At 40.5% G+C, this 12,114-nt stretch overlaps 1 long non-coding RNA gene across 1 annotated transcript in view; it reads left to right on the top strand.

Moving 5' to 3' along the window:
* The window catches only part of LOC140599851 (uncharacterized), a 38,936-nt gene that overhangs the window by 23,489 nt on the left and 3,333 nt on the right, over positions 1–12,114 (top strand). The window contains exon 2 of the long non-coding RNA XR_012002832.1: positions 5,037–5,139. This is a non-coding gene — a long non-coding RNA (uncharacterized lncRNA). The remainder of the gene's footprint in view (positions 1–5,036; positions 5,140–12,114) is intronic.

Below are 12,114 nucleotides of genomic sequence, written 5' to 3'. Positions count from 1 at the left end.
AAGAGAATGAAACCAACGTATGTGTGAGATTAGCAGAAAAAGCAAGAGGAGCTGAAAAGCTTGTGGCCAAACAGGCTACAACCCAACAACAGTGTAGGGATGGCTGCAGAGTAGGCGTGGGTGTGCAAGAAAAGGTCACCCAGAGGGTTCAGAGGCTACTTATAAACATTAGTATTTGGTCACTCAGAGTCCTGGTGGCTTTCTGGGTGTGAATTCAGGAGGATTTTGTGTTTGTGTGTTTAATTTTTATTTTTTTAAACATAGATGTTATTTTTCTAGATCTTCTCTGTCCAAGCTGGCTTACTGGCTAGTATCATGATGAAAGATCAACACCTGAATAAATATGAAACTTAATGGCAAAAATCTTAATTGCCAGAGAAATATAAGGGATTTTAATAGTTTGACTATTGCTGCATGAAAAAAATGGTCTGTTTTTACTCCCATGGAGGTGTGTGATAATAGGGACGGACTCACATTTCCCAGAAGCAGACCTACTGTTTTTTCTGAGTCCCATGTTTCCTACCCACAGATCTCTGGGAATCAGACAGGTTTTGAGATTCATGGTGAATCAGGAACAATGTAAATTTCCAAGGTGCAGCATGTGTGGGTAGACCACCCACAACATCTGTGTTTAGGAATGGGATCAGTAGCAGCTACTTTGTTAGACTGGGGTCTTCCTTCTCAAGAAACGTCCAATCCAAGTATCTGCCTCTGTGCTCTTATGGGGCCACAGACTCATTCATTCTTTCATTTTTCTCTGACTTCTCTGGATTTATACATGAGCATGTGATCTCATTGTAATGCCCCCTTTGTTCCCACATCCATCTTAGATCAGCAGCAAACTTGCTGACCTAAACCAAACTCTTTCTCTATGTCTACTCGCCTTTGTGGATCCCATTTTAAAAATTTTTCACCATGGTTGACAGATCTGCTGTAGCAATCAGATGTGTCAGTGTCTCGTTGGTCTTTCTTAGCTGAACATCTTTTCGTGGAATTTATTTGACTGGACAGAAAAGCGTATTTTTAAATATCCCTGTGTGAATGGCCAAGCCCTGGTGCATAGCCCACAGTGAGATCTTTGCAGTTCTTGTAATTGGCAAAAATAAAGTAAATTCTTAATAACTGACATGGATTGAAATTGTTCTTGATAGCTGTATCTCCACTATCTTAAATTTTTATTGTAGCCCCAGAACATACATTGTGTATATCAATATATTTTCTCTGTGCTGCTCATTCTGCATCTCACTTTCCCAAACAGACTCATCTGTCAATAGATGACAGCACACTGGAATACACCGTATGCAGCCGCATTTGCCAGATTCATAGCCGACACACTGCTCCATTCGAGAACTGGAGAAGTTAAGATTTACCCATGTCACCATCAATATGTGAAGGCCTCTACTTGGGAAGATGGAGCTCAACACAGTCAGACTGTTTCTTTCCAAGGCAGAGGAAAGGGCCAATCACAAACCATCTCAGGTTTTGGCTCAGTTTAAATGCAGGCTATGACTAAGATGAATGAGCTCCACCTTCCCAAATCTCCTCAAAGTATGGTGGTACTTGGTTTTTCTCACAGGGCTGATTCCTAAACTTTGAACTAGAAGCACATAGAAACGATAATGATGAAATGAAATGAAGAGAATCAGGGGAAATAAAACACAGTTTTGTGACATTAAGGGAGGTTGTGAGATTGTTAAAGAAGATAGTGAGTTGGAAAGTCTGAGAAATCAGTGGTTTCAAATGGGCACGACTCATTAAAATTGGCTCTTTTTTCTTTTTGAAGAAAAAAAGGTGAAAAGGAATTTAAAGTAGGAGTGCTAGAATGAAAAAAATGTTTTCCTAAAATTGTTATGTCAAGATGCAAGTAGAAGAACGTGTAAATACCTTGCTTAGGAACCAATCAGGGGGCCCGGAGGATATTAATTGCAGGATACTGGGTTTCCCTCTCACACATGTCCTGTCTTGGGCTTCTGGGCTACTCTGGCTACCTGATATTTGCTGGCAAGGAGACTCCCCAGGAGTGGCCTGGCATTCTCTCGCCATTCACACGGGGGTCACAGGTTCCTTTTTGTTTAGAAAAGAAAACCCTTGTCCTGTTTAGAGTACAATATGCAGTATTTTACTTTTTTGAGAGAAGATATCTGTGACTCTGTGATAATTTTTTAAGGAAGAAAGTCAAATATAGGTAAAATAGACCAAAAAAAATTGTGAAATAAAGTGGATTTGACGATCAATCGCCAAAGTCAACATGACACCCAAAGTAGACAATTGTTCACTCTTTTTTTTTTTATTAGTTCACGATGCAATATTTGAACTAATTTATCTTCATCTGACAGCACAGACGCTTTCTCACTGCCTATTTTTCGTGGAAACTAATGGTGGTTAAGCTGCCTCCCGGACACCAAGCAGCACAGGCCAAAGATACTGTTGGTACTTCTGCTCCTGCCATTGTCATTATTACTATTCTGGCAAGTTCTCACATAATGCTTTGTCAGGTTCTTCTAATTAACTTCCTTCCACTCCAATTTCTCATTACTGAAATGGGGATATTTCCAACTATGTGGCCTTGCTGTAGAAATTCAACAAGATGATCCAAACAAAAGCATGGATCACACTGCTTGGAAATATGAGCTGCATTTTCTAATGTGCCAAAACAAAGGACAATGTTAATACCATTGCCATCGAGGATTACTCTCATAAAATAAGACGTATATAACACCTACTATTTTTTGAACCATCAAATGACTAGAAATCCAGAAGAAGCCATTTTGTCTCTGCAGTGAAGCATAACTCTGCATGATTTTAGTTTTCTGTGTTTAGACAGAGGTGTTGCTTGGGGTGTGTTTTCCTCTAAATGTATAATTGTTTAGTTGCGGTCTCTTTTGCTACTGCCACATCTGGTTGAAACCAATGTTGGATTTCACGTATGCAGCCGTTAGAAAAAGAAATATAACTATACGTGAGGGTGATTTGGGCTGCAGGTATGGATGAGATGAAATGGACATTTATTATCTCACATTTTGAGGAGTCCCGAGGTAGGACAGGCACACAGCTTTAGGGGCTTAGTTCAACTGCCTCAAAACTGCCATCAGGGTCCCAGCACTTTCCAAATATCTTATATTCTTTTCTTGGTACTATAACTCTTCATTGTAAATGTGTCTAGTCTTAGATCCAAAAAACTTCCAAATTTATCCAACCATGTCATAAAGTGGGATATGGGGTAATGTCCCCTCAAATACTTCTTTACATCAGTGAGGAAGAGGTAGGGATGTCCTTCAGGTACCCGGGTGGTACCTGGTTACTGCAAAGATGTTGGGGAATAGGACCAACGGGCACTGCTCATCCCTGATGGTGCATGGGAGGCAGTTCCATCAGCAAGTTAAAAGGGAGTGGAAAGGGCTGTTGAACAGGTAAGCCATTTGGATGAAAACATTATCCATCTACCTATCGACCCATGGGTAGAAAGAGACCATAAATCTGACCCTGCTATCCACTGAAGAGGCTTTTTCTCTTACTCAAGCATGTTCAAAATTGGAGCGGGAGAGGGAACTTATCCTTAAATTATTTATGCTTATAATTTATCATTCTTTACTAGACTCTTGAGTTGTTCAATTAACTCACTCATTGTCATCGTTCCCTTATTTTAATAATATCTATTCAAGCCTATTCATTTACATTAAATTCTACTTTTCTTATATTTCATGAGTTTGACTAATAATATATCATACGTCTTTCAGTTCTAAGTATTTATTTCTGTTTCTTAACACTGGAACTATTCAGGATCATGTTTTAATTTTTAAATGTATAAATTTATTATGATGTTTTTGCTTCTTTTTTTTAAAAGATTTCATGTATTTATTTGAGAGAGAGAGAGAGAGAGAGGGAACACAAACAGGGGGAAAGGCAGAGGGAGCGGGACAAGTAGACTTCTTGCTCAGCAAGGAGCCTGATGCAGGGCTCCATCCCAGGACCCTGAGATCATGACCTGAGCTGAAGTTAACTAACTGAGCTACTCAGGTGCCCCTTGCTTATTTCTAATTTAAAAATCTTATAATCAGAGGGTTTTTGCTACATATATTTTTAAAACTTTGTTGAGACTTTCTATGTTATGTGTAAATGATAAAATATTTTATCATGACTTAAGTAGAACATGTATCATATAGTTTGAAGGCATGCATATATATCTATATGCACTTATTGGATTATATTTACAAATATGCTGTTGAAACATTTTCATCCTTGATATTTATTTTCCCAGATTGAGCTATCCTTGAGATAAAGGATATTGAGAAAAGATTATTAAAATATCCTTCTATGTTGATTTTTTCTCATTTATCCTTGAAATTTGTTTACAGAATTTTTCCTAGGATATCTCTAGATGAACAATTATATATGATTTACAAATATATATTTATAGGTGCATTTTTTTCCTGACACTAGCAATAGTTTGTTATTATTAAAAGTATCCTAATGGTAAATACACAAGCCAAGGTGGTTTAGTTCATATTTGAATGAATAAAGAAGATGTGGTATATATATATATATATATATATATATATATATACACAATGGAATATTACTCAGCCATCAAAAAACCCTGAAATCTTGCCACTTGCAATGACATGGATGGAACTAGTAGGTATTGTGCTAAGTGAAGTGAGTCAATCAGAGAAAGACAATTATATGATTTCACTCAAATGTAGAATTTAAGAAACAAAGCAGAGGAGCCTAGAGGAAGAGAGGGGAAAATAAAACAAGATGAAATCAGAGAAAGAGACAAACCACAAGAGACTCTTAACCATAAGAAACAAACTGAGGGTCGCTGGAGGGAAGGTGGGTGGGGGATGAGGTCACTGGGTGATGGACATGAAGGAGGGCATGTGAAGTCATGAGCACTGGGCATTATATAACATGATGAGTCACTAATCTCTACCTCTGAAACCAATAGTGTTAATTAATTGAATTTAAATAAAATAAAATAAACCAATAATCTTACCTTGTGATCAGCAATCGTTTTCTTTTGTATTTATCCGAAGGAGTTGAAGACTTGGGTCCACATGGAAATCTGCACACAGATGTTTATAGCAGCTTTATTTCTCATTGCCCAAACTTGGAAGTAACCCAGACATCCTTCAGTAGGTGAGTAGATAAATCTTGAGTCTTTAGTGGCATTTCTCTTCCTGCTCACCAGTGCCCCTCCCCCAACACTCCCCCCCCTCCCCATTGGGTAGTTCTGAGTTTGAATCCATGCAATCACAGCTCCTTGGCCTAGAACCACACCATATAATAATCCCTCCACTCTTTGCCCCACTTAATGTAAAAAACAACATGCTTTTTAGAAGAAGCAGACTATAAATATTTAAAATTTGTTTTTAAAATACCTGTCCCATATTCCTTTTCTGCTCTGTTTCAAAATGGATGTGACTCATCTCACCAAGAACCCAGTCAGTATAACAAGATAAACTGAATAAAAATGAGTAAGCGTGTGAATTGTGTTTAACAAAAGGAAAGTGAGTGAGGGGAAATAGGATGGATCCAGAAGTGTTTGCACACAGACTCAGATTTAAGCTTTGTAGCATCTAATGCCAAAATGTGGGCAGGATCTGTGATAAGCTATAGAGAACATAAGGTAAAAAAAAATGAGTTATTTGCCTCTTAAAAGCACAGTTATTTCTGATAATAAAATGTAAGCAGATCTGCCTCGGTTTTTCCTGTAGAGCACACTGTACTATGCAATCAGCAACGTCTGTGACCACGTTTGTTCTTACAATAAAGCCTGTGATGAGTTTCACATGGCTACTTTATTTATTTTTTATTTTTAAATATTTTAATTACTTCATAGAGAGAAAAAGAGAAAGAGAGAGAGAGAGAGCATGAGCAAAGGGAGGGGTGGAGGGAGAAGCAGACTCTCTATTCAGCAGGGAGCCTTATGTGGGGCTCCATCCTGGGACCCTGAGATCACAACCTGGGAGCCAAACCCACTGAACCACCCACATGCCCCTTCACAGGGCTGCTTTACATAATACCCTTCAATTGTCCTCACTGCATGGAAAATAAAACAAACAAACCTAAGAATCATAAAAAGCAATCTGTGAGGCATTGGGAAAGATGAAGGTATCATGATACCAGGCAAGTGGCTCTATGTGCCTGGTTCTACACCTCAGTAGATTTCAGGGTACCTGAAGTACAGGTAAGAACCCTCACTGACAGGTCTCCTCAAGAGGAAGAACGGGACTGCTTGTTTTTCAAGCAACCCCACTAATACTGCTTCTCTCTGCCCAGCTTTATGAGGGTTTTGAATGGCACCGAGGTTAAGGTCAATCTATGGCAGGTCTCATGCATATTAGCAGCCAAATACCAAACTCTATTCTTTGATTCAGCTGACCTGATGGTAAAATCTACTCCTTGACAAGGATTGCATTGAACAGAGTGTTGAACCCCTGGGTTTACTCCTGCTCCATGGTCCTAACATATTTGGGAGAAATGATCCTTTTTCATCAATAAGAATGACTCAACAAAGCCCTGATTTCTAATGAGGATGTGATACGGAATGGTGGGGTTTGGGGCAGGTATTGCCACTTCAGAGATAACTACTAGAATTTTCTTCCAGTGGTAGGTGTACTGGATGGTGGGTTGTGCTATGTTTTCAGGAGTCCCCTAATTATACTATATTTCCATTCCCCCATGCAAGAAATGATGCTGCCCTTAGAGAAACACTGCTTTAGTGCTTAATGAATTTTTTATATAAAAATATTCATTCAAAAAGTTTCCACAACAAAATCAATCTTCTGTTCATTAAGACCATGGCAAAATGTTCCTTTGGAAAATATTTTCAGGTATGTATTTATTTGAGTTACCTTAATTTTTCTTTACTAATTGGAATCTTCTTAGAATATTCTTACAAAAATGGCTACTTTATGTACATAAAATTTCCTGGGTACTAGAGAATCAGATTGAAATAATAAAGACACAAAGTCCAAGAATTTTCACCACTGATTCAATCCAGTTAATTCTATGCACAATTTAAGTTTCACATCTTCAGAAATATTGCCTATTTTTCTCTAATTAGTAAATTATCATATGTAAATATTCTATACATCCTTTAGAACAGATTTTTGTCAAATTATGGATCAGTTTAAAATAATCTACTTCAAATCATTCAAGAATTGTGAATATTTATTGAGTATATTGGATCTGATCTTGGTTTTTTTTTTTTTTTTTTTGATCTTGGTTTTATTCAAAAGATACTTTTTTTTTAAAAGCCCTGCCTGACACTCTCTAATTTAGCCCAGACCTAGTTGAAACCTTTTAAAACCAAACCATTAAGCCCTCAGACTCTATCACCTATCTCTCTCCATTATAGCACACCGAATGGAATGAAACATTTTAGAATTATTATAATTCAACGCTTTCAGATAATATATTTTGCCACAAATTTTTTTCAAATTTTTTTTTGTTCTTAAAATTCATTCATTGTATTTTGTCACCCTCACTAGCTCCTGAGGGCCATTATCTCTCCATTTGTGAACTCTCATGGACCTCTTCCTTTAGTCCTTGTTGGGTCACCAACCTTTGTACATTCCCAGACAATTGAAGGGTCTCAGTGGTGCTTTGGGCCCAACAGAACTCCCTTCGCCATCTTCCCACACTCTCCAGATTTGTAGGGATGTGCTTTTGAAGGTCTGTTGCATGTACCCGCATCCCTCTGTTGATGGAAGATGGAAGCCATCCTGCTGCTCTTTGCTACCTTGAGAACTCTCAATTTTATTCTGTGGGTTTTTTTGGGGGGGTGTTTTTTTGTTTTGTTTTTGTAAATTGGGTCACAGATGTTTTATTGCTGCAAAACGCTTTGAAACTTTTTCATATGTTCAGTGGGAAAAGATGCCTCTCAAAATTCATGCTGAAATAATTAAGCTTTCTAATTTCACTGTCAATTTATCAGAACAAGTGATAAATCTCTCTTCATACTGCCTGCTTCTACACACATGCCTTTTCAGTCCATTTACTTTCTCAGATTGTCTGTGAGTGCCTTTCTAATGTTGCTCAGCATGGGGCAGGAAATGCTGACACTGGACCAGAACCTGAGACAGCCCAGGTCACCCCAGGAAATGTCAGTTCACGCTCCCTGGAAGCCGTCGGAGCAGGGCCATGGCTACTCTACAGAAGCATTGCACTGTGGCCACGGACTAGACTCCGTGATCCTGACTCTTTCTGACTTGCTTCCCTCTGCTCAGAATTTCTAGAAGTGTTGGCTCGTTCCAGAGAATTTGCTATCCTGTGGTTGTGGCTGATTCAAAGATGTTTTATCATACATGTGGCAAAACAGTGACAGACATAAAGGCTTTGGCAGGATCCAGGACCCTATCAGGATCCTATCTCTGCCTCTGACTATAAGATCTTGGACAAGCCCCTTAATATTTATGGCCTTCAGCTCCCTCACTTACAAATGGGGAAATTATGACCCAGAATGCTCTTAAGAGGCTCACATAGGCACAGATTCTTTCTGAGTGCCTGACACATGGTGAATGTTCAATAAATACCAGCTCCTTTCTCTTCCAGGGATGTCACACAATGGTGTCCAGTCTGTTGCCTTGCAATTTGTTGAGCCATTACATGGTGCTAATATATTCCAATAGCTGTGGAGTTGCCTCTAAGGGTCAGGACTTAGGAGTGTTTCTCCCCATTGGCTTTTTTCCATTGACTTGGCATTTCTACAATAGATGGTACTTTCTGAAGTTTAAGTAGAAGAGGCCCATCTTAGGACCTCAGATGGTGCTGCTTTAGAAATAAATGCATACTCGTGGTGTTCTTAGGAAAAGGCTGGCCCATAACCTGACATTTGTGCATCGATTCGTCTTTGTTTAAACAAACGAACAAACTCATTTTCCCCAAAAGTGTTTTGTCTGACCAATCTATTCCTTCACTCTCTTCCTTTCTTCTTCAAACACTGGTTCCTTCTATGTGTCAGGCCAGCAGCTGGAGGACTTTTTCTGTGACAGGCCAGGAGTGATATTTCAGCTTTTTTGGGCAGACGGCCCTTGTTACAACTAGTCAACCCTGCTGTTGTCCCACAAAGGCAGACAGATGGCAGCGAGATGAAAGATCATGGCTAGGGTCCAGTGAGGAGGCCCCCTCTCTCCAGGGGTGATTTTGCCTTCCAAGGGGCCACTGGGCAATATCTGGACACATTTTTGATTGTCTCATGGAGAAGGGTGCTGCTGGCATCTAGTGGATCCAGGCCAGAGGTCCCACTCAACACTCTTCAGTGCACAGAACCTCCCACCCCTCCTCACCTCCAACAGAGTCATCTTACCCAAAGTATCAATAGCATGGAAGGTGAAATATAAAATTTTACTTATAAACACTAACATTTGAATTTCATATAATTTCTTATACAAAAAAAATCAATCTTCTGATTTTTTTCAACTACTTAAAAATGTATAATCCACTCTTAGCTTGCAAGCCATACAAATACTAACAGCAAGCCATAGTGCAAGAAGGTGGGGAAGCAATGGTAAGTTGTGAAAAGTAAGACTCCTATTCTCAGAGCTTACAAAAGTGGGCAGACCAGTTTCATTTCATGGACTTTCCTGCTGAACACTGCACTTCAATTAAATTCCCCAGAAGAATGACACAGTATTTCCTTGGGAAAAACTATTATTGGGTTAAATCTTCCTTCCCGAATGTTTCCTACTCTTTATATAGACCTGGTGTTTTCTGTTCTCTGTCCTTTAACGGTCGTTCCCTTGGTTCCCTTGTGTGAGCTTTCATCAAGCTATTGTCTGGTTGGGATGACAGCTGACACAAACCAAACACCTCTGATGTCTGTCTGTAGCCCATGGAAAATCACTCCACATAGCAGGTGGATAGTAGCTGCCTTGAGACCATGGCAATATCTGTCAAGGTCCCCTGCAGGGTGGTGCTGGGGGCTGCCCAGACATCTCTGAGGCACTACACATGGTAGACTCTACTCTACTTAGTGTAAAATCAGGGAATCTGAGGCTCCAAATGCACTTCCTAGTCCTTGAGGCCATAAGGTCTCCAGCTCCCCCTGAGATACCCTAAAATTTCCAAAAAGCACTTCATTTTTACTGGGACAAGTGGCACAGCTGTGTTTTTGAAAGGTTCGTGGGTGGTCAAATACACAGTTCCGATCTCTAGAGTGCTCAGAGGTCTTGCAGTCCTCCCTTGTGGCTCTCACGCAGCTCTCCTAGCCCAGAGGACCCCGAGGACTGAGGGACTGTCCTCTCTCTTCCTCTGCCTTCGGGAAACATAGCTCAGAACTGAATGGAGGCCTCCCTGATGACCCTCGCCTGCCTACAATGACCTTAGGGCTCCAACTGAATGAGTTTGCTGGGCTTTGTATATAAATCCTTAATGAAAGGAACTCATGTAGTTACACAAACATGCACATGAAGGCAGACACACTTTTCAAACAATATATGTTCAAAAAATAATCTGTAAGTCAGCTGTTTGGATGCGGAAACTGTTTCTCCGCAGAATGATTTTATACATGGTCAGTAGACTCTTGGGTTATCTCTTGGAAGCCCAACTAGCCCAGGGTGTGCCTCCTGTCTCCTCCATAGGGAAACTACCACGCATGGCAATGCTGTCATAAAGGCACACGATGCTCAGACGCAAGAACTAATTTACGTTTGTGTTGCTGTGAGGAGCCTTCCTCATACAGGTGTACCTCACTTTCTGAAGGTTCACATTACACCACTTTGCTTTTCAAAGTGGGCGTATTGCAAACTTTGGGGGATACTCTTAGATTTAAGCCACTTGGGCCTACCAAAGTTTTTGCAGGAATGGTTTACTTCTGGAGAGTGGGGGACACCTGCCTACTGCTTCCAGGGTGGAGGAAGCCTAAGTATCTCGGAGGGGCCTGCACTGCTTGCTGGGGCCTCAGATCCTTGTTCCAACTGGTCACAGCTGGATGTGACCCCTCTGCCACATCCAAGCTGAATCACAGTGGAGGTAGCCTAAGTTCGAATCCTAGCTGAGTGATTTGGGTATAGTCTTTGGTTTCTCGGTGATGGTATCCACTTCTTAGGGTTACTGTAAAGATCAACTCTGTAAGTAGCTCACTGGTCCATAGTAACTACTCAGCTATTGTCATTTTAAAATAAATGATTACTTCAATCTAGCGAGGAGCACCACTAGATTTCCTGCCCAGGCTTTATATTCTTTCATAGCAACTCAAGAGCCCATTAAAAGAAATCTTTTCTACTTTTCTGGAGAAGAGTGTGAGGTACAGAGAGGCTGAGTGACTTGTGTATGATCACACAGCCAGCAAGGGATGATGCTTCCATTTCAATCCACATCTGTCTTTCCTCAAGAGTAAAATACTCTTTGTTCTGTATTTCACCACACTCCCCATTCCTACTTCCTTTTAGTGGGAATCTGAGATATAGATCATGAGAAAATTTTGCTCTAGAATTCTGCGAGAATGCCAGTACTAGCTATGTCACTGCATTGGTTTCTGTTGCTCTAGAACAAGCTGCCACATACTTAGTGGTTTCAGGCTGCGTCCTTGGGGTCTCCCAAGGCTGTGATCAATGAGAGGGCCAAGGCTGGGCTCTCCAGAGGAGAACCTCACTGGGAAGGGTCCTCTTGCTCACATGGTTGTTGACAGTGCTTTATTCCTCACAGTTATAGGGCTAAGAGCTTCAGTGTTTTTTTTTTTTTTTTTCTGTCTGTTGTTGGTTAGAGGCTACTCTCAGCATCTAGAAGATGCCTGAGGGTCCTAGAGACCCCTCACAGCTCCTTTCCATGTGGGTTTGCAGAACATCCTTCTTGCATCATTAAGACTGCCAAGAATGGGGATCCCTGGGTGGCGCAGTGGTTTGGCGCTTGCCTTTGGCCCAGGGCGCGATCCTGGAGACCCCGGATCGAATCCCACGTCAGGCTCCCGGTGCATGGAGCCTGCTTCTCCCTCTGCCTGTGTCTCTGCCTCTCTCTCTCTCTCTCTGTGTGACTATCATAAATAAATAAATATTAAAAAAAATAAAATCTACAAAATATTAAAAAAAAAAAGACTGCCAAGAAGCTTTAGAGAGAGTCTACTAGGGAGACAGTAGTGTCAGGCCACCACATTTCCATTGTATTCTTGCC

The sequence above is a fragment of the Vulpes vulpes genome, chromosome 8 (genome assembly GCF_048418805.1).
Source record: "Vulpes vulpes isolate BD-2025 chromosome 8, VulVul3, whole genome shotgun sequence".
Classification (NCBI taxonomy): domain Eukaryota; kingdom Metazoa; phylum Chordata; class Mammalia; order Carnivora; family Canidae; genus Vulpes; species Vulpes vulpes.
This window is presented reverse-complemented; position numbering and strand designations above follow the sequence as displayed.